The sequence below is a fragment of the Gymnoscopelus braueri genome (genome assembly GCF_963280865.1).
Source record: "Gymnoscopelus braueri genome assembly, chromosome: 11".
In the NCBI taxonomy this organism is placed as follows: domain Eukaryota; kingdom Metazoa; phylum Chordata; class Actinopteri; order Myctophiformes; family Myctophidae; genus Gymnoscopelus; species Gymnoscopelus braueri.
The window spans coordinates 11,069,859-11,080,911 of NC_137613.1; the positions used below are offsets into that span (position 1 = coordinate 11,069,859).

The 11,053-nt window shown below is 43.1% G+C and overlaps 1 protein-coding gene across 1 annotated transcript in view; it reads right to left on the reverse strand.

The window, feature by feature from the left end:
* Positions 1–11,053, reverse strand: part of gabbr2 (gamma-aminobutyric acid (GABA) B receptor, 2) — a gene marked incomplete at both ends in the record, with an annotated part of 395,075 nt that overhangs the window by 208,812 nt on the left and 175,210 nt on the right.

Sequence of the window (11,053 nt, forward strand, 5' to 3'; positions counted from 1 at the left end):
AAACTGCCAGTCAGTTCAAACACTGCAGTGGGCAACGCTCGCTTGCTCTCACACGCACACGCACACGCACAATGCGATGCATGATGGATGATGGATGATGGATGGAGCTTGGAGGAGCAGAGAGGGAGACGGAGGAGGTGCAGGTGGATCCACCGTGCACCTCCCTTCTTCCCCTGAGCATGGCAAGAGAGGCTGATGAAACCTGCCTCTCACACCTGTCTCTCATGCTCTTGTTTTGAGCGACCTGCCAGCACACACACCTGCAAATCTAAAGTGACAGATGCTTTCCTGGTCTTAACACTGCCAAAAACGTTTATAAACGTTTATTTTTTTATCAAAAACAAAAACAAAATAAAAAATGTCTAAAATTATTCTTTATTTTGGGGGGTTTTCCGTTTTTCCATTCTTCACAAAGAACCAGGAGATAACATTTTCCAAAAAGTTGCTGCTCCATTCACTTCAATGATAAAAGATAAACAGAGAAAAAAATAACATGTTTCCTATGTTTTACCTGGAAACATACTGGCAGAGGTGGCAAACTATTTTTGAAAAACCCTGGCAGTTTAAGAGTTTATGGGTTAAACACAGCAACTGCTTCACACACACACAGTACCGTAGCACAAACTGACGTCATTATTTGAGCAAACAGCAAACAACATCAACCGTCTCATTATACAGACAGAAAAGTTATCCATCTTTCTAGAAATGTTTTTTTGAACTGTGCTGGTCCAGCCAGCAAATGGTTTCCGGGGAGAAAAAAAGCCTTTCGTTTATTTTTAAAGCCAAGCCATTAAAAAACAAACATCAAGCTTTAACTGGGGGTTTATATTATGTAGAATACATAAAAAAGGTGCCTTTCTCCCTGAGCTTGTTTTGAAGATAATATTTATTTATAGGCTCTTTTTTTGGCAGTCAGAAACATTGGCTCTCGGATGCATACGTTGGACATCATTTCAACAGTATTTAAATGTAATGTTAATATAGCCCTCTGTGGGCTCTGGACCAAGGTGGGTGGGTTTCAGACGTCACTATACTAGTAGTGGCGTGCGTTGGCACCTCTCGGTGGTAGAAAAAGCAGTGTAATAATAATATGGTACCCACTCCTTGGAGGTATTCTTTTTCTGTCATAGTGCATTTTTTACAGTACGTACATTGTGTTGCGTTGCAATGCGTCGCCATGCGTTGTGAGCTTGTAGATCTGTTACTTTCACCCCAATGTCCATCTCCAGTCCATTTTTACACTCTCGGGTTTAAAGTATAACACTGAGGATTTTGCCGTGTTTATTCTCTTTCTTTCTTTCTGTATTTTTTGCCAGAGCCTGCCCAGAAGGAGGCCCAAGGTGAGTCTGACTTCAGTGAGAGTGTGCACACTGCAGTACAGACGCCCCGACAGGGAAACCAAACACACACAGCAGTATGAAGTCTGCTAGAATGCTGAGTTTCTTTTTCTTTTTTTTTACAGTGTTGTGGAAAGTATTGCACATAGAGTTATATTATTATTATAATAACCCAGTGTAACCAATGCATATATACACCCAAAAAAATACTTTTTTTTATCGATTAGTCACCCCATGGAGACTTGAATTCATGGACATCTTTTTGTTTTTGTCACATTCCTAAGCCAATAATTTGACGACCAGCGGACCGGTATAGGCAGCGGTTCCGATAGGAGACACAAAGGAGACTCTTTGTGTCTCCTACCATAACCGCCGGTTATCAAATTGTTGGCTTAGGAATGCGACAAAAACAAAACAATATCCATGAATTCAAGTCTCCATGGGGTGACTAATCGATAGAAGATTTTTTTTTTGGGGGGGTGAACTATAGCCTGGTAAACACCCCCTCCCTCCGGAAATCTCATGCATTGCATTGCATTTGGTTTCAGGAAGGAGGGTCTGGGATTGCTCACAGAGTAAAGCTGCCCGAACCGCTGCGCATACGAACCAATCAGCGGCTGCTAGGGGCGGGATCATCCAATCACCTGCCTAGTAGCTTGAAAAAATGAAACTCCGTCTGTCATCGATTCTGCGCCCGAAGTCTCAGATGCAAGTACGCTGTGAAACAAAATGTGTGTCGCAAGCTTCTTCCATTTGACGGAGTGAGGTTAGGTGAACTATCCCTTTAAAAAATTTGAAAACCACTGGTTCTAAGGTATAGTCTAATAAAAACCCTAATAATGTGGACTTTGGAGGGTTTTCAAAGCCTGGGGCTCATCATGGCTCAGGACGAGTGTTTGTTTACCCCTGCGGCTGTGACAGAACCTGACCGAGGATGAGCATGGAAAGCAATAATAACCCAAGAACATAAAAATATATACAAATAAAAATCTAACAAACTGCATTCATCTCTAAACCCGAGGCTTAACTAGGGCTGAAGACAGGTGCGAGAGAGAGGCCAGCATCAAGGCCCCAGTGTGTCCAGTGGGCTTCTTCTTCTTTTTCCTGAGTGCAGCACATGGTTTTAATTGTTTATAACGGGGAGCGCCGCATTTTTGGAAAACACCAGCAGCTTGGCGTTGCGCTGGGCATTTTTTTACCTTGTGCACGCCAGGCGCTTTTTTCCCTGCCTGCCTAATAGCTAAAATATTTTCAAACTTAGGCGCCTGGAAGTGCTTTCATAGGCGAGCGCCGTGCCGTTTTCAGCTTAGAAAAAAAAGCGCAGTAGACACGGGGCCCCAAGTCCAAAAACAACAAAGTGAGTTTGTAAGTGAGTTTGTAAGTGTACAAGCCTATTGCACACTTATAAACGCACATTGAGGCTCTTTGTATGCAAAAATATAGTCTTTGTCCTCTGTTGATGACGGTCTGAGGACCATAACATCCACTCTCTGTGCCACAGTTTTTCACAATGTAACTTTTTGACAGTTTTGGAACCGAAAGGTTCCCAGTTCGATCCCGGGCAACCCCAGAGTTAATGTCGAAGTGTCCTTGAGCAAGACACTGAACCCTTATTTGCTCCCGATGAGCCTTGCATGGTTTCTGGTGTACTAGCATGTGTGTGTGTGTGTGTGTGTGTGTGTGTGTGTGTGTGTGTGTGTGTGTGTGTGTGTGTGTGTGTGTGTGTGTGTGTGTGTGAATGGGTGAACTAGTCAGACGGCAGAATAGAGTTTTACCAATCGACCGTTGCTCTTTCAAAAAATGATGCTTAGTTTCCTATGATGTCTTCACAGGCGCCCCACAGCCTTCAACTATGTCCTCAGCGTCCTTTGAAGGCATTTACAGCCGTTCCACTCAGGTCATTACAAACTCACTGCACGCTTAAGGACGTCATATTATTTTGCTGCTCCTGGACAATATAAACCACATTATTTGTCTCTGGGATACGTGTCGCCCACCTCCTCCTGTATCCGTCATTTCAAATCAGAAGCTCTCAGGCCACCTCATGCGTGGTACCAGCTTTATACTAGGTTTTGATCTATACAAGGCTTTGATCTAGTCTTGCCTTTTTTATACATGATGGAGGTGGATCGGTCAAAGTCAACCCACAGTGAAAGAGGAGGGTTATTACCAAAATACTAAGAGATGCAGAGAGAGAGAGAGAGAGAGAGAGAGAGAGAGAGAGAGAGAGAGAGAGAGAGAGAGAGAGAGAGAGAGGAAAGCAGAAGAGTGCAGTTGTGCAAAGAGCACTTAAGCAAATGACAGGGGGAGAGGAGAGGAGAGGAGTAGACGCTTCGCCACAACGAATTTGTGACCCACTTGCAAATGTATCTTCCTCATCTACTTCTGAGGAGGTGAAACATGGTGTGTGTGTGTGTGTGTGTGTGTGTGTGTGTGTGTGTGTGTGTGTGTGTGTGTGTGTGTGTGTGTGTGTGTGTGTGTGTGTGTGTGTGTGTGTGCGTGCGCGCACACAAGTTGCATGTCTGTATCGTACTCTGTCATCACTCCAAGTTGGAGGCACAGATTAAATTACACCCACTCTCCCCTCTTTTTTTTATCTTTCTCTCTCTCCATCCCCTCCCTCTCTCCAACACTATGGACAAACAGACAGACAGCCTGACTGACGGGTGACAACCTGATTGACATGCAGACGGCCCAGGGTTGACGGACAGATAGACTCCCAGTCTGATGATGGGTACACTTACTGAATCTATACGTCAAATGACATTTTTTTTACTTTGTCCGAGGCTAATCTCGCAAACCACTGGAACCGATCAGCGCCAACGTGTCCACGCTGCCGGTAGGCCAAAGAAGTATGCCTGTCACTATTATTGCTTAATCGTCTACTCACAATTATTTGAGATAATCCCAATTATTTTGTCACAATCGTCGTAATCGTTTCCATCTTGAAAAATGTCCTTATATTTTCAAATGTGAAACAATATGAAACTCGCAGAATCTGGCAACACTGCCATAGAGGCAAAAGGCGTGTCTAGGACCATATCTTGGGAGTTCAGAGTATGGGAAAGTATCCCCATTGGCTTAAAGGGCAGCCAATGATGAAAAGGTGTCTAGAAAGTGTCTAGAAAGTGTTGACTATAGACTCAGTCTCTTCTTAGACCAGTGTGCTTTGCAAGCTGGTCAAAAAATCTACCGGCTTACAATGCGTCACGAATAATATATAGTTTTTAGTACAAATTTATTCAACATTTCAGTCATTCCAGCCCTAATCCTCAGGGAAGCCAAGCCACTATCATTAGACCACGTCATGTTTCACGATTAAGAGTCTATAAATGAGCCCACATACACATCATCCATATGGACGTCAGCATCATGCCATGCATGCAGGCATCATTACGGAGCAACAAAAACATCCACGGCAAAACAATCAGGATCATGGACATGAAGCGAGAGCCGCAGCCACTTTCATCAGCCTCGCGGCTATCTGTCGCTTAGAAGCAGCACCGCTGTTTTCAACAGCACCGCCAGCCAGCCAGCCACACACCTGCTCTCTCTCTCTCTCTCTCTCTCTCTCTCTCTCTCTCTCTCTCTTTCTCTCTCTATCCTATAGTCTCACCATGATTACAGCACCAGAGACCGGCGCCGCCGCTGAGACGTGACTGGTATGTCAACGAACGAGCGAACGAACGAACGCCCGGCGCTCGGCATGCTGGGTATCTATCTATCTATATATATATATGAGCGACTCATCTCCACAGACACAGAGCCCCAAGGTCCTTCAATGTGAGACATGTCATTAGGTCTCATTCTCTCTGGTTCTAGGGGTGATGCCACTGCAGTCTCTCTCTCTCTCTCTCTCTCTCTCTCTCTCTCTCTCCACAACACGCTGTTTCTGTTGCATTTACCCTTGCTGATGATGATGGGTGGTGTGGTGTCTGGGGTGGGAGGTTTTCTGTAGCTCAGTGTGGTTCTCAAACTTTATTTTTTGTGTGTGAAAGACCCCCAAATGTATTATAATGTATTTGGCCGTGGAGGACCCCCCATCTGAAAATGTTTTGTGCCGGGGAGACCCCCAGAAGAGAAACATTTCCGATATATATATATATTCCGATATATTAAAACAATTCTCAAAAAATTGCGACAAGCTACCAACCAGCTTGTAGATCTGCTATTTTTATAAATAAAATAAATGTATATATAAGATGTATAAAGTGGTTAAAATGATTGTGATCATGCTACATTAACTACTGTTGCTGGGGACCCCCTGGAATCCCCCCCCCCCCACCCCCACACACAGTTTGAGAACCAATACTGTAACTGATTTATACTTAGCTGGAACACACACACCGGCACACACATACAGGCGCACACACACGCACCAACCCGATCTCACACGAGTCGTGGAAAGTAACTAAGTACATTTACTTAAGTACTGTACTTAAGTACAATTTTGAGGTATTTGTACTTTACTTGAGTATTTCCAATTTCCAATACTTTTTCTTCTACTCCACTACATCTCAGAGGCAAATATTGTACTTTTACTCCACTACAATTATTCGAAAACTTTAGTTACTAGTTACTTTTCAGATATAAACTATGATATAATGAAACATACATTAACCACTTCAGCCCTATTTTATACATAGGCTATTTGAAAATAGCAGATCTACAAGCTCACAACGCGTCGCATCGCGACGCGTTGTGAGCTTGTAGATCGGCTATTTTCAAATATTTAGTACTTTTACTTTTGGTACTTTAAGTACATTTTGATGCCAATACTTTTGTACTTTTACTCAAGTAAATTTTTAATTCTGGACTTTTACTTGTAACAGAGTATTTTTATATTGCAGTACTGGTACTTTTACTTAAGTAAATAATTTGAGTACTTTTTCCACCACTGCACACGACTATAGTATACATTGCACGGAGGTGTCATTCCGTGCATAGACAACTGGAAAACCCGAAAATCCGTGCATAGCCGTCTCGCATCTCCCCCATCGACTCTAACCATTTCGGAGGCACGCAGTCTCAAGGGAACTGTCGACACCTAAGGGAACCACCAAGCAAGCTAAAACGAGCGAGTTGCCGTCCCGAACGTTGCGACGTTCCCTTGTGCCTACTCAGCGCCGTTTGAGTTACGGTAGGCACAGAATCGTACATTTTGTTGTGGGGACTGCTCTGCTTCCGGGTTTTTTCCGGGTTGCAACTGGTTACGCCCACCGTGGGACTCGGCGTACATGTGCACGGATTTTCGGGTTTTCTAGGCGACTATGCACGGAGTGACGTGCACTGGATCCGTGCAATGTGTACTAAATTCTGTGAGATCAGGCTGCACGCACACACACACACACACTTTCTATTCCGAGCCAAAGACAGGTGTCTGGGGGTGTTATATAGTTTGATAGGACTATACTGGGTGCACAACAGCAGCCTATATAGGGCCATTTCAAGCCTCCATTTATACTGTAGTCGTGCATCATGTCTCGCGCTGAAAATAGTGTCTCTACGACGGCTCACGACGCGTGACACGCAGCGTGTCTCCTAGTGTGTGTGATGAAAATAGCAGCTCTACAAGCTCCCACGCCGCATGTGTGTGTCGGTGTCTGAGAGACAGAGACAAGGGGAAAATCTCCCAGAAATCAGACACACAAGAGCCAGAATCTATTTGTTCCACACATGACAAAATCGTCTCTGTCAGGGTGGATGTCCAAATTTAACGGTTACTTATTATCAGGATTCATATTCAAAAGCAGCAAAAAGTAGCAGATCTACAAGCTCAAAACGTTTCGAGGTTTGCGGACGTTTTGAGGTCTGTGGCTCTGCTATACTTGTGATGCATTTGTGTGTGACGCTAGCAGCTGTAGTATGTGATCAAGCAGGGCGTTATTTTACAAAAACTAAAAAAGATACCTTAGAATACGGAGATAGGAGGTTTCTGCCCGACAACAACAAAACGATGCCAATGTATTCACCTGAATGTCCTCCAGACTCGTTCGGCTCTCTCCTGCACCCCCACCACCCCCCACCTTGATCAACAATGCCTGTTTCCATGGAGATGAGTGAATGGCTTCTGGCATGACTTCACCTGGCTGTACTGCCAAGGTGCATAGCAGCATAGAGGATGGTAAAAGAAACCCAAAAAAAAGGCCCAAATAGGTCAAAACGCCTGCATAGCACTTCTAGAATACTGAACAACTTGTATTGTTGTTATCTGGTGGCTTGTGGCCTTCATCAGGGTCACCATGGAGATGCAGAGAGAGAGAGAGAGAGAGAGAGGTTTAGCAGAGTATTAGGAGGCACTTTTTCCAGCTGGAAGCACGCTGTGTAGGCCCAAGGGTTCACAAACTTCTGAGGCCGCGACCCCCCAAAATAATCATTATTTGAACTGGGGAGTGGGACACCCCCAACCTGACAAGCACTTGGAGTTAAGGCATAACATTTAGTTAGACTAGGTTCCACAGATACATATTGAAAACTACAAGCTCACAACGCCGATCACAACGATCGGCTATGTTCTATATATTTGACAATTTGGCCAATGTTTGCAACTTTTTTTATAGTATAGTTTGTTGGTTACTTTTGACGTAGTAATGGTCTTATTATTAGTTAATTTTCTTCATTTTAGAGGTATTAAAAGTCCTTAACTTGTAACTTTAGAAATGTGCGGATACCGTGTATACATTTAATACTGTATGGACTCACCTGGACTGCATCAAACCAACAGTCCTTGATGTTCACGAAGGAATCACAAAACCAGAGACGCAGATGAAGTCTCTACAGGCCCCGCATAACTGAGAGAAAATTAATTACCACGAGGGTCTGAGGCAATCAGCCATGATGGATTTTCAATTATTCTCTGAAAAGCAGCCGTGAAACTGCTTGAGCTGGGAGGTACGGGGAGGGGGGGGGGGGGGATATTGGCAGGAACCCATGGGAATTGAATTTCGATGGACTGTCCTCACGACTTATCTTAAAGTGAGGGAGGCACTTGCATGGAAGGGGCCCTGAATGGCATGGCCAGTGTTATGGAACTCTAACCTCCCCTGTCAAATCAAACTCGGCTTCTTCTATGCAACGGTATACAGTAGAGTCTCCTCTATGGCAGTGAATGCTGGACCCTGAAACCAACCCCTGCAGAAGTCTCTAAAAACGGGTGCTACACCAGAATGTCGAGTGCAGTATACTTAACATCAGCTAGAGTGAACGTGTTACCAACAAGAATCTGTATGAGGGAATACCAAGGGTTAGGGTTAGCCAATATACCAAGGGGTGAGCGAGAAAATAGCAGCCAGGAGAATGAGACTAGCAGGACTAGCAGGACTAGCAGGACACTGCCAAAGACATTAACACATCAATAACTAATAATAAATAACCCAAAGTATAAAAAGAAACAAACTAAAACTATTAGCATGTTCATATAAAACTAGCAAATCCGCACAAAAAACAAATGCTACCTGAACTACAACTGAATTAGAAAAAAATAACCTCTGGGCACCAAAGGGTGCTACGCCATCCATGGATGGGGGGGGGGGGGGGGGGGGGGAGATAGAGAGAGAGAGAGAGAGAGAGAGAGAGAGAGAGAGAGAGAGAGAGAGAGAGAGAGAGACACACACACACAGACAGACAGAGCGAGAGAGAGCTGTGAGCTGTTGTGACAGGAGAAGGATGTCTAATGGAATACAACCACCTTAAGGACTACAAATCACTGTGTGTATTCCTGCACTGTTCGCTCCGGGTGACCTCGGTACATAGAACCACTGTACCGTATACGTACAAACAGAGCAACTATACCTTTAAATACATTTGCTATTTGTCCCAAAGGTTTTATACCAAGTGAATACAAAAAACAATGAAATATTGATTCGTTTTGCAAGATAGTTTTTTCCCTAAGTTGCAAACACAGCTCTGTTTACACATGTCTCTATTCCCATTTAATTGTACATATATTGTTTTGTTTTGTTTCACTTTTGCTTTGGCAATGCAATTCATGTTTTCTCATGCCAATATAGCGTCTTTGAATTTAATTTAATTGTAATTTAGAGAGCAGCGGTAGAAAGTAACCAAGTACATGTACTCAGTATACTACAAGTTTGAAGTATTTGTACTTTACTTGAGTATATCAGATTCCCAATAATTTTACTTTTACTCCACTACATCTCAGAGGAAAATATTATACTTTTACTCCAATACAAATATTTGAAAACTTTAGTTACTAGTTATGTAGATTTTAATTGCTATTACAAAACATACATTAACCACTTCACCCCTATATATATTTCAGCCATTTGAAAATAGCAGATCTACAAGTTCACAATGCGTCGCATCGCGACGCATTGTGAACTTGTAGATCTGCTATTGATAATTTTACTTAAGTACAAAATGTGAGTACTTCTTCCATCACTGTTAGAGAGAGAGAGAGAGAAAGAGAGAGACAGAGAGAAGATATCGAACAAACACACAAGCGGGACAAAATCTGGCTATATTTAGGGAGCAGTAAGGTAGTCTGTCCAGGCGATCTTCCTCGTCCGTTTACACCTCGCCCGCTATTCAATTTCTACGAGTTGTGTCCGCAGGGGGCCAAAGGAGGCTCGGCTCGCTCAAAGAAGACACAGTACGTTTAATAAAAAGAAAATTCCATCTCAGGGGTTGTGAGTGAAAGACAAGACACTTTGCCCCCTGGGAGTATATGAAGACATCAAACAAAGACACGACGAGAGAGACATCAAACGCCTCAGTGTGCAGCCGGCCTGGGTGGAAAAAGTACTACATTTTTCAATAAGTAAAAGTATCAATACTGCAATGTAAAAAATACTGCAATATAAAAATATTTTGAAAATAGCAGATCTACAAACTCACAATGCTTGTAGATTGGCTATTTTCAAATGGCCAAAATGTATATAGGGCTGAAGTGGTATGTTTTTGTAATAATAATCTAAATCTACCAAGTATCTAGTAACTCAAGTTTTCAAATAATTGCAGTGGAGTAAAAGTACCTAAACATTTTAATTCTTGAGTAAATGTACTTAGTTGCTTTACACCACCGTTGGTGGAGGATATGGGTTGATGGAGATGCTATAATCCTAAGATTATATCATCGCTGTCGGGGCAGAAATCAGCTTTTATTGTCACATCACAGGTTTATACTGTGTAAAAAACAAAGGTGGGTGAGATTTGTTTTTGTGCGAGCTCTATCACCTTTCTGTTATTTTCAGAAAGTGAAGAGGAGCAAGGGGAGCAAGAAAAGCTATCTATACATGTAGCCAGTGGTGGGGAAAGTACTCAAATGTTTTACTTAAAGACGGGGTGCCGTGATTTTCAGTGATTTTTTCCCCCCCAAAACATAATCATCAGGTATTATGGTTACACTAGGAGGAAGCTTTTTTCAAAAAAGTGTAGAGAAATTGTTAAAATTATGTTTTTATGTGGACACGCCTCCAGTTCATTAAGTATACCTGGTTCTCACCTTAGCACCTACTCCACCACCTTAGCACCACCCACCTGTCCTAGTCCCTCCTCCTCCCCATGCCCACACCTGTTGTGTTATGATAATGAGGGGGAGGGTACAATTTTACTATATCACTAAAGCGCTGTTTTTCTATTGGCACGTTTGGCCCTCAAGGTTTCAGCCACCAGGAAGAAACTCAAAATAGTCAGAGAAGACATAAAACACCATAAAAAACACCACCAGGGGGCTTAATGAAGTTCTATCAACCTCA